General features: G+C 36.3%; 1 pseudogene; it reads left to right on the top strand.

Moving 5' to 3' along the window:
• The first annotated feature begins 15,236 nt into the window (after positions 1-15,236).
• On the top strand, positions 15,237-17,531 carry LOC103664246 (annotated as a pseudogene).
• Positions 17,532-17,740: the final 209 nt, after the last annotated feature.

The raw sequence follows: 17,740 nt of genomic DNA, 5'->3' as shown, positions 1-17,740 counted from the left end.
CATCAAAATAAAAAGTTCTTACAGTGAAGGAAACCATCAACAAAACAAAAATGCAACCTATTGAATGGGAGGAAATACTTGCAAATGATAAATCCAATAAGGGGTTAATATCCAAAATATATAAAGAACTTATACAACTCAATACCCAAAACACAAATAATCCAATCTAAAAATGAGCAGAGGACCTGCAGAGACATTTTTCCAAGGAAGATACACAGATGACCAACAGATACATGAAAAGATGCACAACATACTAATTATCAGGGAAATGAACAACAAAACTATAATGAGATATCAACTCACACCTGTCAGAATGACTAAAATCAAAAACTCAAGAAATAGTAAGTGTTGGTGAGAACTGGAATAAAAGAAAACTTTGTGCACTGCAGGTGGAAATGTATATTGGTGCAGCCAATGTGGAAAACAGTTTGGAGATTCCTCAAAAAAATAAAAATAGAATTACCATAGGATCCAATAATTCCACCACTGGGATTTACCCAAAGAAAATGAAAATACTAATTTGAAAAGACAGACCCCCATATTTATTGCAGTGTTGTTTAGAATACCCAAGATATGGCAGCAACCCAAGTGCCCATCCATAGATGAATATAGATGATGTGACAGATACAGACACATATACACACAATGGAGTTTTACTTTGCCATAAAAAGGAATGAAATCTTGCCATTTACAACAACATGGACAGACCTGAAGGTATAATGCAAAGTGAAATAAGCCAGAGAAAGACAAATACCATATGATTTCACTGATGGAATTTAAGAAAAACAAACTTAACAAAGAAAATAAGAGACAGAAGAAATTGACTATCATATTAAGATACCTGGTAGTTATCAGAAGGGAGGTGGCTGGGGGATTGGTAAATAGATAAAGGGGATTAAGTGTACACTATGTTTATGAGCACTGAGAAATGTACAGAATTGCTGAATCTTTTTATTGTACACTTGAAAGTAATGTAATACAGTATGTTAATTACACTTTAAATGAAATAAAATTGGGTGCTTGGGTGGCTCATTAGGTTAAGCGTATTCCTTCAGCTCAGGTCATGATCCTGGGCCCCTTGGAACCTTGTCCTGAATGTGGCTCCCTGCTCAGCAGGGAGTCTTCCTCTCCCTTTCCCTCTGACCCTTCCCACCCTAACTCGTGCTCTCTCATATGCTCTCTCAAATAAATAAAATCTCTTAAAAAAATGAAATAAAATTAAAATGTTATTTATTTTTAATGAAAGTAGGGAAAAAAAGGTAGGAATTCCCAGTTATAAGATGAGTAAGCTCTGAAGATAAAGTACACAGCACGATGACTATAGTTAATAATACCTTATAAAATATATTTAAAAGTTGCTAAGAGAGTAAACATTAGAATTCATCACAAGAAAAAAAAAACAAACTACAGGAGCTGACAAGTGTTAACTTATAATGGTGATCATTTCAAAATGCATACATATAGAAAATCATTTTATAGAGTTTAATACATTATAGGTCACTTATGTCTCAATAAACCTGGGAAAAACACAAGTCTTCACTATAAAAAATAATTTGCATTACTGAATGCTAACAAGCTTGAAAATCCAGATAAAATCAGTGATTTTCTAGGAAAATTCCAATTTAAACAATTGATTTAAGAAAAGATTGAACACCATGTAGTAACCATAGAGGAACTGACAACGCGAAATCACATATGGCTTCCACGGAAATTATGACAAATCTAGGATCAGATTTCTGCGCTACTTAAAATATTCTAACCCATCGTTCCCCTTTCCAATTATAATACCTGCATTACACTGTTAATAAAACTAGAAGATGGCAGAGAAAAATATAATTTTGACTCATGTCACATATAAAAATTGACACAAATATGCTGGATTAAATTTTACCTTTTCTTAAGCAGGCCAATTAAGTTCACTCTGATGGGAATTTGCATCTTAAGCAAAGACACATGAGAATGAATGGTTGTTTTGCTGAAGATAACAGAGGCTGACGCATCTGATAGGAAATGCCTAGATGACTGTGACCTCATTCCTGCTGCTATGATATTCAGAGCAACTCTGCAAATACTTCACATGTTCTGGTTATTCTGATTTTTCTTTAAATTTGTGAGTTCCCTAGTATCTTTCCAATATATCCCTTTTTCTTGCTTAAGATGATCATGATCAGTTTTAGTTGCTAACAACCAAAGAAAACCAAATTAAGCATAAATTAGGGCTTGCCTTGTCAGCTAGAGGTGCCATAACAAAAATACTTTGCGCTGGGTGCCTTGAACAACAGAAATTCATTTCCAGTTCTGAAGGCTGCAAAGTCCAAGATCAAGGTGCTCTCAAGGTAGGTTTCACTCTAAAGCCTCTGCTTTTGGCATATAGGCAGCTGCCAGTCACTATGAGCTCACATAATCTCTTCCTTGCCTGAGAAGAGAAAGGGGAAGTAGGCTCTCTGGTCTCTCCTGAGGGCACTAATCCCATCACCATGTTGAGGGGGTTTTGGAATATAAGTGAGAGTATATAAGCGAGGACACAAGTACCAGGAAAGAATTCTTGAGACATCTTTGGTGCAAAATGGTGGTTTTATTAAAGCATGGGGACAAGACCCGTGGACGTAAAGAGCTGCTGCCCCGGGTTTGTGAGGTGTGGCTGATTATATAGTTGGGAGTTGGGGGAGGTAAGGAAAGGGAGGTTTCAAAAGGATTTTTGTATGTTAAAGAAGACTCACAGGATAGGAGGCCTTGCCATTGTCTAGTTAAAGTTATTTTTCCCTCTAATAAGGAATTAACAAGTAAGATAGTTGGGAGCTTCCCCGAGGAACATTACACTTTGCCTGCTTCAAGTATCTGTCAATGGGCTACAGACTATAAGGACATTTAGTTTATCTACATTCCCTTCTGGAAGCTAGGCCATTGATAGAAATGCTTTGTTCTTGGGGCACCTGGGTGACTCAGTTGGTTAAGCATCTGCCTTCTACTCAGGTCATGATCCCAGGGTCCTAGGACCAAGCCCAGCATCCGGCTCCCTGCTTAGTGGAGAAAGACTTCTTCAACTTCGACCTCTCCCTCTCCCTCTGCCTCCCCCGCCAAATACTGCTGTCTTACTCGCTATCTCAAATGAATATTTTTTTAAAAAAAGAAATGCTTTGTTCTTGTAAATTCCTAAGATTTTTGTAAACTAAGGGAGAGTCGTGTCTTGCAGGATTGTAATCTCTATAAATTAACTATTTGTTTTTCCTTTAGGGCAGCCAGAAGTGCCTAAGGAATATCACATATATCCCATGGCGGGGGGATTTGTGGGGTGTCAGCTTCTGCTTGTCCTCAGCTAGCCCTCTGTTCCCTCATTAACGTGGTCTCCACCTCACCTAAATCTCATCACTTCCTGAAGGTCTCATCTCCAAATACCATCAAATTATGGTTAGGGCTTCAACAAGTCAATCTTGGAAGATGCAAACAGCAGTACTATTATATAAAGCCTGCAATGTTTTGGGTGTTTTAGTGTGTGCGTGCCATTAGTAGTTCAGAGACAATGGCTGGGGGAAATACATTAAGAACTGGCTGAAAATATAATAGAGTAAGAATGTAAAGTTTAGATTCTGATTTAGACAATGACCTGTGATTACAGATCAAGAATGGAGTAAGACATTTATTCCTTTAGGTTTCTAACAATTCCTTCAGTCTTCTTTACAGATAAATTCCGCACACTGTCCATTATTATGATTAATTATGTTAATTAAAAGTTAAGTTTTTTAAAAAATCATTATAATATTAAATATTATCTTTATAGATTTTTCAGAAAGTTTTCCATGATATGAGAATAGAATGTAAGAGCAGGACAGATAAAAGCAACTTTCTTTAGAAACTACTTTTAGAGGCACCTGGGTGGCTCAGTTGGTTAAGCGTCTGTCTACCGCTCAGGTCATGATCACAGGGTCCTGGGACGGAGCCTCAGGTCAGGCTGCCTACTCAGTGGGGAGACTGCTTCTCCCTCTTCCTCTGCCCCTCCCCCCACTCTTCTACAGATGCGCATGCTCACTTGCTCGCTCTCATTCTCTAATAAATTAAAAAAAAAACTACTTTCAAAATAAAAAAATTACTGGTCAAGGTGAGTTAACATTGAATTAGTTAAGTTACTAAAACTGCTTTTAAACTAAAGCATGAAGAATCATATATGTATCTGCCAAATTTACATAGATTCGATTTAGTAGAATACATTTCCATTTAACTTTGCCAAATTGTGTGTATTCCCAAAAAATACAATTCCACTTAACATTCACTGTTCTAATAAACATTCCATGGTGAAGATATGGAAATATGTTATTCCTCAGAAATCCATTTATAGGGTCTTGCTTTTGTTTCAGATGCAAATGTGTAAAATATTAAACTGTATTAAACTTGGAAACCAAATAAAATAAAGGCCTACCTATTAATCTGTACATGGCAATAATTTTCAAGAATTGAAGGGTATTTTAATGCCATATTAAAGCATACTTATTGCTAGGTAATGCTAGAACTTGAAATTATAATCACATTAATATTAAGAATGATAATAATTTATGTGTGCCCACAAATTAGCGATGATTTCCTAGCTTTGGTTAGCAGGAAATGTATTCATTTAAATGACATTAGTTCTGTCCAGGTAGGTAAGCAGCACACTCAAGCCCATGTGTAATTCTATGCTGTGTCTGTATTCAGGTACTACATTATATAGAAAGAAAGGAAAAGTCTAAGGACAACAGACAACATGTGATTCAATAAAGAGCTTTGCAGTGATGGTACTGATACAAGTCTAGGGTTCTCAAGTGCAATAAAGACATAGATGCAGATACAGATACAGGTCTGTCAATGCAGACTGTGTATAGATCTGTGCATATGCAGGTAGGTTGGCAAGTAAACAGATCCAGAGAGAGAACACGAGATCATATTCTGGTTTGTGTCACATCTTGAGATTGAGGCCTAAATCCTTTCTTTTGATACCATTCTTTAGTCCATCCATATCTAATTAAGACAGCTTTACAATGTCATAGAGAGAAGTCACCTCTCCATACCTGCCCCACTGGGCCAAGACATAAAGTGCTCTTGGTGGTCGAATTCTTAGGTCACCTCCTCTATGTCTGCACAGTTCTTAGGTTCAAGAGCTCTGCTGCTCAAGAAGGACCAACGGTGACAGTCTAGAGGGAGATCTTTCCCCTGCAGGTATAATAGAGGAAAATACTGAAGAACGTACAGAGAAGTTTAAGAGCAACTTCTTATAGACTTTTTCCCTTTTTAATCTAAAATTTATCAATTTACATTCTTAATAATGTGTCTTTTGGAAAATTATGTTTTTGGTAGTGCTTATAAAGCCATAAAAATCCCTCTAGTTTTTAATACATTTGCATATTTTCCTACAAAATGGATCTCTGAAAAAATTGTTAGAAAAAACACAAAATGAGTCCCTGAAAAGCTGTTAGAAAAAGACACTGGAATTTCACTTTTTGAAGGACATCTGATGAACTATACCATAATCAGAAATATTTTATTGTAAAATTAAACAGAATAAAATATTTAACATTTTCATTTAAATTATAAATGTTAGCAGAAGAAAACGGAGCAAAGTAACCCACGCCCTAAAGTATGGACACAAGACAAATTATGCATGTGCCAACTAAGACTTTTGTGACCTGCAGATTGCTGAAAACAAATTTCAAGATTCTCAAGAGCGCCAGATATTTTACCCTTAATGGATACCTATTTGGCAGATACCCATTTGCAGTTCCCTGAAGCATTTGCATTTCTCCACACTTAAGCTACTTGCCAGATATAAATATGAAAATAGACAATTTCTAATTCAGAGGGCTGACAGTTCAGTGCTTAGTATTATACATTTCAATGCTTGATCATTTAGTATTGCCACATTAATTAAAACCAATTCTTTGAAATTGAATTACTCATTTGATGTGCCTTACGTTAACTGCAAAACCACCTCACACTGAAAGCACACATCGGGAAGAGGCTATCTTTCCCAGGAAAGCCTGCCTCAGTATGATTATTTCTCCCTGATGTTACAGAAAAAGCTTTGACAATAGGCACATATCAATTCCACACAATTCAGCTCGTCCTTCTATGATTGATGCATAATAGATACTATTACAGTTGTTCCAAACATTCTTGTTCCTCTTTGTCACTGTCTATCATACCATGACTCGAAAGACAATGGGCAAGATGCTGCTTTTGAAAAGCTTTGATCTACTGCAGCATCTAGAAGCAGAACTGAAAAGAAAGAAAGGGGGATGGAAAGAGATTACAGAAAACCAGTCACTGCTCATTCCCATGCAGAGCATAAAAACATCACCAAGCCAAAAATTAGAACAAATGTAGTTCAATTAATGCAAGAAAATGTGTCTGATGTGTTTCTATCAATCATATGACAGCAATAACCATAATTTAAAAGTTTAAAAATTAGAAAAGTTGCTAATAGGATTAAAAACTCAACTTGTTTTTTTTTTGTTTTGTTTTATTGGAACTAAATGTGTTATATGACAACTGAAAAGACAAATATTCTATTTTTCCAATGCGTTTTGGATCTAAAATACCACTACAAGTAAAAGTAAAATAGAAAGTATTAGTAAAAACTGACCAGTGTTATTTCTTCATATGGAAGGATCTACACTTAACATTCCTCTTATTGCCTGGAGTTCTTCATACTGTCTATTGATTTTTGATGGTATATTTTGAAATATGATGCCCTGAAATGTATTTTATAAAGCAAGTTTACTATTTTTCCTACCACAGTAAGGAATGAAAAGACTAGATCTTATTGCTTGCTGTTTAGAACAAAGTATTTTTAAACTTTCACTAGTATGTTTGATAGTGCTGTTAAGTATGAACACAACAGAATGGTGTTCACCTTTTCCATTAATTCTTTACTACATTAATTACAGGTATTTTAGAAAAAGTTTACCGATTGTAGGATTAAAGACTTCATTAAAACACATTTGTATTTTCAATGTATAACAAATGTGTTTTAACAGGAGATCAGGTCTTAGTTAATTGATAGCTTGTTTCAAGACCATAGCAGTTTTTCCCTACAGATTTCCTACATTTATACAGGAATATTGTTATACTATTTTTTTAAGTGACTGCTATAGGGTTTACAATATACATCATTAACTTACCATAATCAGCCTTCAAATATCACTTCATATGTAAGAATCTTAAAATAGTATCCCTCCATTGCCTCCCTCTTAATTTTATATGTTGTTTTTGTCATTCTTTTTACCTCTATATATGTCAGAACTCCACAAGGCACTGTTATTACTTCTGCACTATCTCTTAAAGCAATTAAGATTATGAAAAATATCCATTATATTTTACCATGATTTTCTTTTAAAGATTTATTAACTTTAGAGAGAGAGAGAGAGAGAGGCACATGTGAGTGTAGAGGGAAGGGCAGAGGAAGAGAATCCCAAGCAGACTCCCTACTGAGCACGGAGCCCGGCGAAGCTTAATCCCACAACCCCGAGAGATGAGGACTTGAGCCAAAATCAAAAGTAGGATGCCCGACCGAGTCACTCAGGTGCCCATATTTTACCATGATTTCTACCCTTTCCTCTACACTATTTCTCTGAGTAGTTCTCAATTTCCATTATTATATTCCTTTCTTTAAAGAACTCCCTAAACATTTCTTTAGCACAGGCCTGAGGCAATAAATCCTCCCAGCTTTTGTTTACTTCACAAAAGTTTTATTTCGCATTAATTTTTAAAGATACGTCTGACTAACAAAGTCTATGTTGGAAGATTTTTCTTTCATTAAAGATGTCATTTCATTTTCTTCTGGGCTGTATACTTTCTAATGAAAAGTCTGATTAAATTATTACCTTTGTCCCTTTATATATAGCTTTTTATTTTGTTTACTTTCAACTTTTTTTTTTAATCACTAAGTTTTAGCTATTTGACTATGATATGTATAAATGTTTTGGGAAATTTATCCTGCTAGGATTTTTTTGGGATTCCTGTATCTGTGGCCTTTTTTTTTTTTTCCATACATTTTAGAAAAATCTGAAGCCATTATCTTTTGATACTCTGGTTCCCTCATTCTCTCTTCTTTTGAGCCTCCAATTTCATGCACGTTAGATCATCTGATATTGTCTTAAGGTTCTTGACTGCTCTGTTCTATTTTGGATGATTTTTTTAATCACCATTTTTTTTAATCCATGGGTTTCTTTGCAATAATGGCTATTGATTTACTTGCAAATTTATTTATTTTCTCCCCAGCTGTGGTTGGTCTGCTTATGAGCCCACTGGAGAAATTCTTCACCTCTGATGCTGTATGTTTTATTTTCATTTTTTTTTAAAGATTTATTTGAGAGAGAAAGAGGGAGTGTGCACGAGCAGGGGGAGGGGCAAAGGGAGAGGGAAAGAGAGAATCTCCAAGCAAACTCCTCTCTGAGTGTAGAGCCTAATGCAGGGCTCCATCCCAGGACCCTGATATTATGACCTGAGATGAAATCAAGAGTTAGACACCTAACCAACTGAGCCACCCAGACACCCCTTATTTTCGGTGTTCCTATTTGATAATTAAGAAAGTTCCTTCCAGCCTGCTGAAATCTCCCATCTGCTTCTACACGATGGTCAGTTTTTCAACAGTTGTTAATTATTTAAAATTTTCATATCATTTCAATAACTGGGTCATTTTGAAACTGGATCTTTTGATTACTTTATCTCTTGATTACTGATTGACTTCCCTATTTACCTGATTAATTTTTACTAAATGCTGGATGTCCTATGTGGAATGGTAGAGACTGAGCAAAGTAGCATTTATAACTGCAAAACAGCATAACTTTTCTTTTGTCATGGTGTCAGTGTGTGGGGTTGTTAATTCTAATCAGGAATTTGGCTGTCTGTGGATATTGTTACTTATCTCATAACCTTCTCTTTGCCACACATTTCAAATACCTATAGTAACTGGCTATTGTTACCTTGCACTTAGAATGGGACATGAGGTGCTAAAAGTTTTTTCAGTATTCCAGTTTCACTTTCATGTTCAGCAGTATCTACAAGATTTGCAAATATTTTCAGCCATTCTGGGTGTTGTCTTTTTACTTTCTAGGTGGTATTCTTACGAGTAAAAAAGTTTTTAATTTTCATTCATGGTTAAAAAAAAAACCCTCAAAAATTAGGCTTAGAGAAAACATACCTTAACATAATAAAATGCCATATATAAAAAACCCACAGCTAACATTAAACTCAATGGTGAAAAACTTAGAACTATTCCCCTAAGAGAAGGAAGAAGAAAAGGATGTCCACTCTCACCACCTTTATTCAATGAAGTACTGAAAGTCCCAGCCACAGCAATCACACAAGAAAAAAAAAAAAAAAAGGCATCCAAATTCATAGCAAAGAAGTGAAACTTTCACTATTTGCTAATGAAATGATATTATCTACAGAAAACCCTAAAGACTTTACCAAAAAACTACTAGAACTGATAACATGAATTTAGTAAGGTCACAGGACACAAAATCAATATACAGAAATCTGCTGCATGTCTACACACTAACAATGAAGTAGCAGAAAGAGAAATTGATAATCCCATTTACAATTGCACCAAAAATAATAAAATACCTGGGAATAAACATAACCAAGCAGGTAAAAGGCCTATACTCTGAAAACTATTCAACAGTGACAAAGAAATTGAAAATGATACAAACAAATGGAAAGATATTCCATGATCATGGATTGGGAGAAAAAATATTGTTAAAATGCCTATACTATCCAAAGCAACTTCAAATTTAATGCAATCCCTATGAAAATAACAATTGCATTTTTCACAGAACTAGAACAAAGAATCCTAAAATTTGTATGGAACCACAAAAGACCCAGAATAGCCAAAGTAATCTTGAAAGAACAAAACTGGAGGTATCACAATTGCAGATTTCAAGATAGACTACAAAGCTATAGTAATCATCATAATTCCAGATTTCAAGATACACTACAAAGCTGTAGTTATCAAAACAGTATGGTACTGATACAAAAGACACACAGATGAATGAAACAGATTAGAGAACCCAGGAATAAGCCCACAATTATATATGGTCAATTAATCTATGACAAAAGAGGCAAGCATATACAGTGGGAAAAACACAGTCTCTTCAACAAAAGGTCCTGGGAAAGCTAAACAACTATATGCAAAAGATTGAAACTGGATCACTTTCTTGCACCATACAAAAAAATAAATTCAAAACAGATTAAAGACCTAAATATGAGACCTGAAACCACAAAAATCCTAGAGAACACAGGCTGTAATGTCTCTGATATCTGCCATAGTAACATTTCTCTAGGAATGTCTCCTAAGGCAAGGGAAACAGAATCAAAAATAAAGTATTGGGACTACATCAAAATAAAAAGCTCCTACAAAGCAAAGGAAGCAATCAAGAAAACTAAAAGACAATCTACTGAGTAGAAGATATTTGCAAATGACATATATGATAAGGGCTAGTATCCAAATATATAAAGAACTTATAAAATTCAACACCAAAAACATGAATAATCCAAATAACAAATGGGCAGACAACATGAATAGACATTTCTCCAATCGAGACATACACATAGCCAACAGACACAGGAACAGATGCCCAACCTCACCAATCGTCAGGGAAATGAACAATAAAACTACAATGAGATATCACCTCATACCGGCCAGAATGGCTAAAATCAAAAACACAAGAAATAACAAGTGTTGGTGAGGATGTGGTGAAAAAGGAACCCTCATTCACTGTTGGTGGCAATGCAAAATGGGCCAGGCACTGTGGAAAACAGTATGGAGATTGCTCAAAAATTTAGAAGTTGAACTACCCTACAACTCAGTAACTGCAATACTGGGTATTTAGCCAAAGAGTACAAAAACACCGATTTGAAAGCATATATGCACCCCTATGTTTACTGCAGCATTATTTACAATAGTCAAATTATGGAAACAACCCAAGGGCCCATCAATTAATGAATGGATAAAGAAGTAGTATATATATACAATGAAATATTACTCAGCCTTAAAAAAGAATTAAACCTTGCCATTTGCAACAATATGGATGGATCCAGAAAGTATAATGCTAACTGATGTTAGTCTGTCAGAGAAAGACAAATACCATATGATTTCACTCAAATTTGGAATTAAAGAAATAAAATAAACAAAGAAAAATGAAACAAAAGAATACCCTTAACTATAGAGAACTGGTGGCTACCAGAGCAGGGTGTGGCGGGGGGGGGCAGGGGCTCTGGTGAAATAGGTGAAGGTGATTAAGAGTATACTTACAGTGATAAGCACTGAGTAATGTAGAGAAATGGTGAATCACTACACTGTACACCTGAAATTAATATAATGCTATGTTAATTACACTGGAATTAATTTTTTTAAAGTATACTTATCATAATGAGCACTGAGTGTTGCTTAGAATTGCTGAATCACTATACAGCACACCTGAAACTAATATAACACTGTATTTTAATTATACTGGTATTTAGATAAAGGTTTTAATTTTGATGAAGTTCAATTTATTTTTTGTTTTCTTCTCAAGAGTTTCACAGCTATAGCTCTAGCATTTAGGTTTTGAAGCATTTTATGTACGTTATCATATATGGTGTGAGGAAGGGGACTACATTCATTCTTTCACACATCCAGTTGTGTCAGCCATTTTTGTTGAAGATTATTTTTTGCCACTGTCTTGGCACCCTTGTAGCAAAACAGTTGACCACAGATGTACAAGTGTGTATCTGCAATCTTAATTCTATTCCATTGATCTGTATGTCTACCCTTGTGCCACTACGACACTGCCTTACTCAAGCTTCATAGTTAATTTTGAAAAATCAGAAATGTGAGTCTTCTAATTTTATAATTCTCTTTCAAATTTATTTTGCTTACTCTTGCTGTCTTGAAATCCCATATGCATTTTAGAATCAAATTGTGAATTTCTATGAATAAGCTGAAATTCTGAAGGGGATTGTGTTGCCTCTGTGGATTAGTTTTAGGCGTACTGCCATTATTAAAAAAAATAGTATTTTGATCCATTAGCAAGGAACTTTTTCAATTAATACATCTTCTTTAGTTTTCCCCATTACAGAATTTCAGAGTATAAGTTTTCAGAGTATAAGTTTTGTACTTCTTCCTAAATTCATTCCTAAATAATTACTTCCTGTTATCAAAAATGGATTTTTTAAATTTAATTTTTGGACTGTTATTTCCAAGTAGATAGGACTACAATTGATGTTTGTATATCGATGATGTATCCTGCAAACTTAACTGAACTTGTTTATCAGTTCTAATTGTTTCTTTTAGTTCAATTATTTGTCTTGTTATTTATTGTTCTAATTTGCTTTAGTGAAATATTTAGGATTTTCCAAATATTAGGTGATGTCGTCTGCAAACAGAGATAGTTTTACTTCTTTCTTTCCAATCTGGGTATCTTTTAATTCTTTTGCTTGTCTAGTTGCCCTAAAACTTCTAGTACAATGTTGAATAGAAGCTGTGTGAGAGAACATCCTTATATTTTTCTGATGTTAAGGGAAACACATCCAGTTTTTCATCATGAAGTATCACATTAGTTGTGGTTGTCAAGTTGGGGGTAACCCCTTCTATTCCTAGTATGTTGAATGTCTTTATTATCAAAAGCTATTGGACTCTGTCAAATGTTTTTTCCATGTCTATTGAGAAGACTATGTAATTTTTGTCTTTTATTGTACTGATGTAATGTATTATAGTCATTGATTTTCAGATGTTAAACCTGCCTTACATTTCTGGGATAAATACCATTGGTCATGGTGTACAATGCTTTTTCTTTTTTCTTTTAATGTTTCTGGATTTGGTTTGCTAATATTTTGAGGGTTTTGTGCCTTTATTCATAAGGGATATTGATCTGTTTTCTTTTTCTTTTGATATCTTTGATTTTGATATCATGGCAATACTAGCCTCAAAGAGCTGGGAAGTGTTCCCTCCTCTTCTAATTTTTAGAAGAGTTTATGAATAATTGGCTATAATTCTTCTTGAAATGTTTGGTAGAATTCAGTGGTGAATGCATCTGAATCTGGGCTTTTTTTGTGGATTTTTAAAAAATTACTTACTCAATCTCTTCACATGTTACATAGGTTGAGTCAGAATGTCTATTTCTTTCTTTCTTTTTTTTTTTTTTTCCAGTTTTGGTAGTTGTGTATTTCTAGGAATTTTCCCATTTCATTTAAATTACCTCATTTGTTGGCATAAAAGTATATATAGGATTTTTCTAAAATTCTTTTTGGTCTATAAGGTCAGCAGTAAAGTCCCCTCTTCCATTTCTGATTCCAGTAATTTGAGTCTTTTTATTCTTGATGAATCTAGATAAGTTTTGTAGAACTCACTTTTTGGTTTCACTGATTTTCTCTATTGCTTGTCTCTTCCCTATTTATTAATCTTAATTAATCTTAATTAGTTTTTTCCAGTGTTCAAAAGTGAAAGTTTAGGTTATTAATTTGCAAATTTTCTTCCTTAATATAGGCATTTACTACTATAAATCTACCTTTGAGTATTGTTAGTCTCATCCAATAAATGCTAGTATGTTGTCTTCATTTATTGCATAGTGTTCTATTTCCCTTTTGATTTCTTCTTTGATCCACTGGTTATTTAGGAGTGCAGTGTTTAATTTCCAAATAATTATGAGTTCCCCAATTTTCCCAGCTATCAGTTTTTTTGTTTGGTTGGTTGTTTTTTCATTTTCTTAAAGATTTATTAGAGAGAGAGCAAGAGCGGGCAGGCATACACGCACACAGGGGAGGGTAAAAGGAGAGGGAAAAGAGGAAACAGCCTCCCAGCTGAGCAGAGAGCCCAACACAGGGCTTGATCTCCAGACCCTGAGATCATGACCTGAGCCAAAATCAGGTGTCACAAGAGTTGGCCACTTAACCAACTGAGCTACCCAGGCACCCCAACCAGCTAAGTTTCTTTTTTTTTTTTTTAAAGATTTTATTTATTTATTTGACAGAGATAGAGACAGCCAGCGAGAGAGGGAACACAAGCAGGGGGAGTGGGAGAGGAAGAAGCAGGCTCCTAGCAGAGGAGCCTGATGTGGGGCTCGATCCCAGAACGCCGGGATCACGCCCTGAGCCGAAGGCAGACGCTTAACCGCTGTGCCACCCAGGCACCCCCCAACCAGCTAAGTTTCTAATTTCATGCCATTGTGACCAGAGAACACACTTTGTATTATTTCTATCCTTTTAAAGTCGTTGAGATTTGTCTTATGACCTAGCCTATGGTCTATCCTAGAGAATGTTTTGTGTACTTGAGAAGAATGAATATTCTGCTTTTGTTGGGTAGAGTGTTCTAAAAATGTCTGTTTGTTCTAGTTGGTTTATAGTGTGGTTCAAATTTTCTATTTGTTGTCTCCTGTCTAGATTTTCTACCCGTTATTGAAAATGGGATATTCAAGTCTCTGATTATTATTGTTGAATTATTCACTTCTCTCTTGTTTTTGCTTCATGTATGTTAGTACACTGTTATTGAGTGCATATATGTTTATAATCACTATACCCTCCTGATAGACTGAACTTTTTATCAATATACTCCTGTTTCTTTACACTCCTATTATTTTTTGGGGAGGGGGCAAAACTGGAAATTTTATATAATATATAATAGCAAGTCTGAGTATTATTCCACCACTTACCATAGGGCTTGTTGTCATTATTATTTGCTTGTTCACCTAGCAATTTACTGGATTATTTTAGTGAAGTTGATCTCCCCCCCACCCTCAGCATCAGGCTATGTTGTTCCTCAAGGTAGTATAATTTCCAGGCATGCCCAAGGTCACACTGAGATGATAGTGGTACTAGTGGGACTCTTCATCTATTTCTCCTAATCACCTCTAAATGTTAAACTTTACCAATCACCAGCTAGCCGATCTATTGTTTTTAATAATGCTCTGGGGCATAAGTTGTTCTATAAACTAATCCAATCAAATTTGACTTCCCTGAAGCAAGAGTTTCTGATAAGCATTTCGTTTTGTTCTGATATCAGGACTTCTCTTTCCTGATCTATTATTCCCTAGCTCTGTCCTTCAAACTACTTGACCTACAGTTTAGCCTGTAGCTTGAATCTCCTCCCAAACAGATTTACTACAACCTCCACTGCTCTTCAGAGGGCCTTTACGCTGGAATTTCTTCACTCTGTTGCAAATGAAATCAGTTCCTTGGGAAGAAATTAGTAGGAATCTGGGTTTTGGGGGCCTGTTTCTCCCCTAGACAAAAAATCTCTGAGCCAAAGTTCTGGAGGTAGGGGTGAGGACAATGGCGGTGTTCTGAGGGACACCCTGCCATAGGAATCTGGCATTTGATACGTGGGGACAGGAGCACAGGGTCCTCTTAGCTTGCCTTAGTGTGAAACCACCAGCTCCGAAGTCAGGGTAAAAGTGACCAGGGCCCCAGTATTTTAGCACGCTGCACCAAGGCAGAGTCTCTGTTCCATGAGTGGAGGCTGAGCAGAAGGGAGCCCTCCACCTCTCAACTGCACTCATCCAGGACTTAGCCTCAGTAACGGGTAGCTGAGGGATGACATAGGAAACACTGATGCTCTACTCCTCCTGGGAAGAAAGTCTCTCTCTGGGAGCTAAGAGAAGAGTGTCTGATGTTCTTGAAGGCAGTAGGGTGGAAGAGAGTATCCATCTCACTGGGCTGGCAGCGAGCAACAAGAGAGGAATGAATTTTGGTTCAAATATTACAGACTCTCACTTTTATTACTGAATTTTCATAGATTCTTGAATAAATGTTTCTTCACTTGCTATTTGCCCTTGGGACCATTTCCAGAGATTTTAAATGTTTTTGTTTTAAATACAGTTTTCACCAGTTTCATGGGAAATGGGCAGCATAGCTCCTCATGCTACCATTTGGAAGTTTATCACTGGATTTCCTCTTACCTGCTTGTATGGTAGTCACCGCTATCCCTTCGTTCTGTCAAACAGATCAGTTGTTTTGTCCTCTTTCTCCTTTGAGTGACAACTAAGGAACTGAGTGAACTAGCCGTTCACCTTACATCCCCGCTTTCTAACAGATTTCCTCCAAATCATGATTTTGTAGGTTGTCTGGATTTTTCACATTGTTAGTTTGGGGTGATATGTTCTTTACTTTCTACACCCTAAGTTGTAATTTGTTTTTACTTTTTTTATAGTAAGTAGCATTTGTTTAACTCTCCTGCTTTGTAGATGGTAAAACTACAAGGAATGCAGTTTAGGAGGCAGAATGAAAGAAAATAACAAAATTGTCCTAGCTTTCTATATCTAAACAATATTACTGAGTACAAATATGCCCAGACCTTATTTTAAAAAGCTATGTTTTTTATTGTCCTTTGAATTTCTAGTGTATTCACAAATAGATTAATTCAATTGTTTATTTTGCAAACATTTCTATATATGAATCTCTGTGATGCAGTTATCAGGGAGCAAATCTTGAGTCTTGTCTTTCAAAAGATATTAGTCTACTAGAAGAAACACAGGCGGACAGAAAACTAAACTCTCAACAGCCTGCTCTCCCAGCCTGCAGTCCCATCACTGCACGATCCACTCCTGCTGCTCAAGCAAAACCAGCTTCATGAGTTGCCCAGGCCACAGGCGAGTGGCAAACAGGCTTCGGTGAGCCCGAGGAGGGGCAGGCCTGCCCTGGTCCCCACAAGTCTATGTGTCTGTCCCTAGCACTCTGGAAGGCTACAAAAGGAGGAAGACTGTCTAGAATCCCTGCAGGACAGGAAAAGAAGGGGAAATCTCAACATGGAAAAAACTCTACAGTGAAAATAAACATAAAGCTAGAAATCGAGGTAAAACCAGAAGATGAAGGAGAGCGTAAAGATGAAGGAAAATCAGATGAGCAAGAAAAGTTGGAAGGAGAGGGGAAGCCAGGGCATAAGGGAAAGCTCCAGAATGAGGGACAGCTGGAAGATGAGGAACCACCAGAAGATGAGGGAAAGCAAGAAAGCAGGGTAAGACCGAAAAGGAGGGAAAACCACACAGTGAGGACAAGCTAGAAAACCTGGCAAAGCCTGAGAGTGAGCTGCAGGCTGCTAGAAACTGCTCACTTTTAGATTACATACCCAGGAAAGCAAAAAGAAAAACGGACAGGGGGACAGAGGATTCTTCCAAGGACTATCAGGAGGACTTACAGGAAAGGAACTTGGGCAGTGAGGAGATGATGACAGAAAACAAAAACAAAATCAAGCTACTGGGACTATACCAAAATAAAAAACTTTTGCACAACAAAGGAAACCATCAACAAAACAAAAAGGCAATTTACTGAATGGGACAAGATATTTACAAATGACACATCTGACAAGGGGTTAATATCCAAAATATATAAAATTATATAACTCAACACCCAAAAAACAATCTGGTTAAAAAATGAGCAGAGGACCTGACCATTCAGGTCCTCAAAATCAAGTCATGACATTTTTTAAAAAATACTTTATTTATTTGAGAGAGAGAGAGAGAGAAAGAGAGAGAAAGGGAAAACAAGCAGTGGGAGCAGGAGAGGGAGGGGGAGATGCAGGCTCTCTGCTGTCAGGGAGCCCTGTGCGGGGCTTGATCCCAGAACACTGGGATCATGACCTGAGCTGAAGGGAGATGCTTAACTGGCTGAGCAACCCAGGTGCCCCCATGACATTTTTTCAAAGACATACAGCCAGCCAACAGACATAGGAGAAGACGCTCACCATCCCTAATCATTAGGGAAATACATATTAAAACAATAATGAGGAATCACTTTATACCTG

Source organism: Ursus maritimus, unplaced genomic scaffold (assembly GCF_017311325.1).
Source record: "Ursus maritimus isolate PB19 unplaced genomic scaffold, ASM1731132v1 scaffold_31, whole genome shotgun sequence".
In the NCBI taxonomy this organism is placed as follows: Eukaryota; Metazoa; Chordata; class Mammalia; order Carnivora; family Ursidae; genus Ursus; species Ursus maritimus.
The sequence above is the reverse complement of the archived record's forward strand: the minus strand, read 5'-3'. Positions and strand labels throughout refer to the sequence as shown.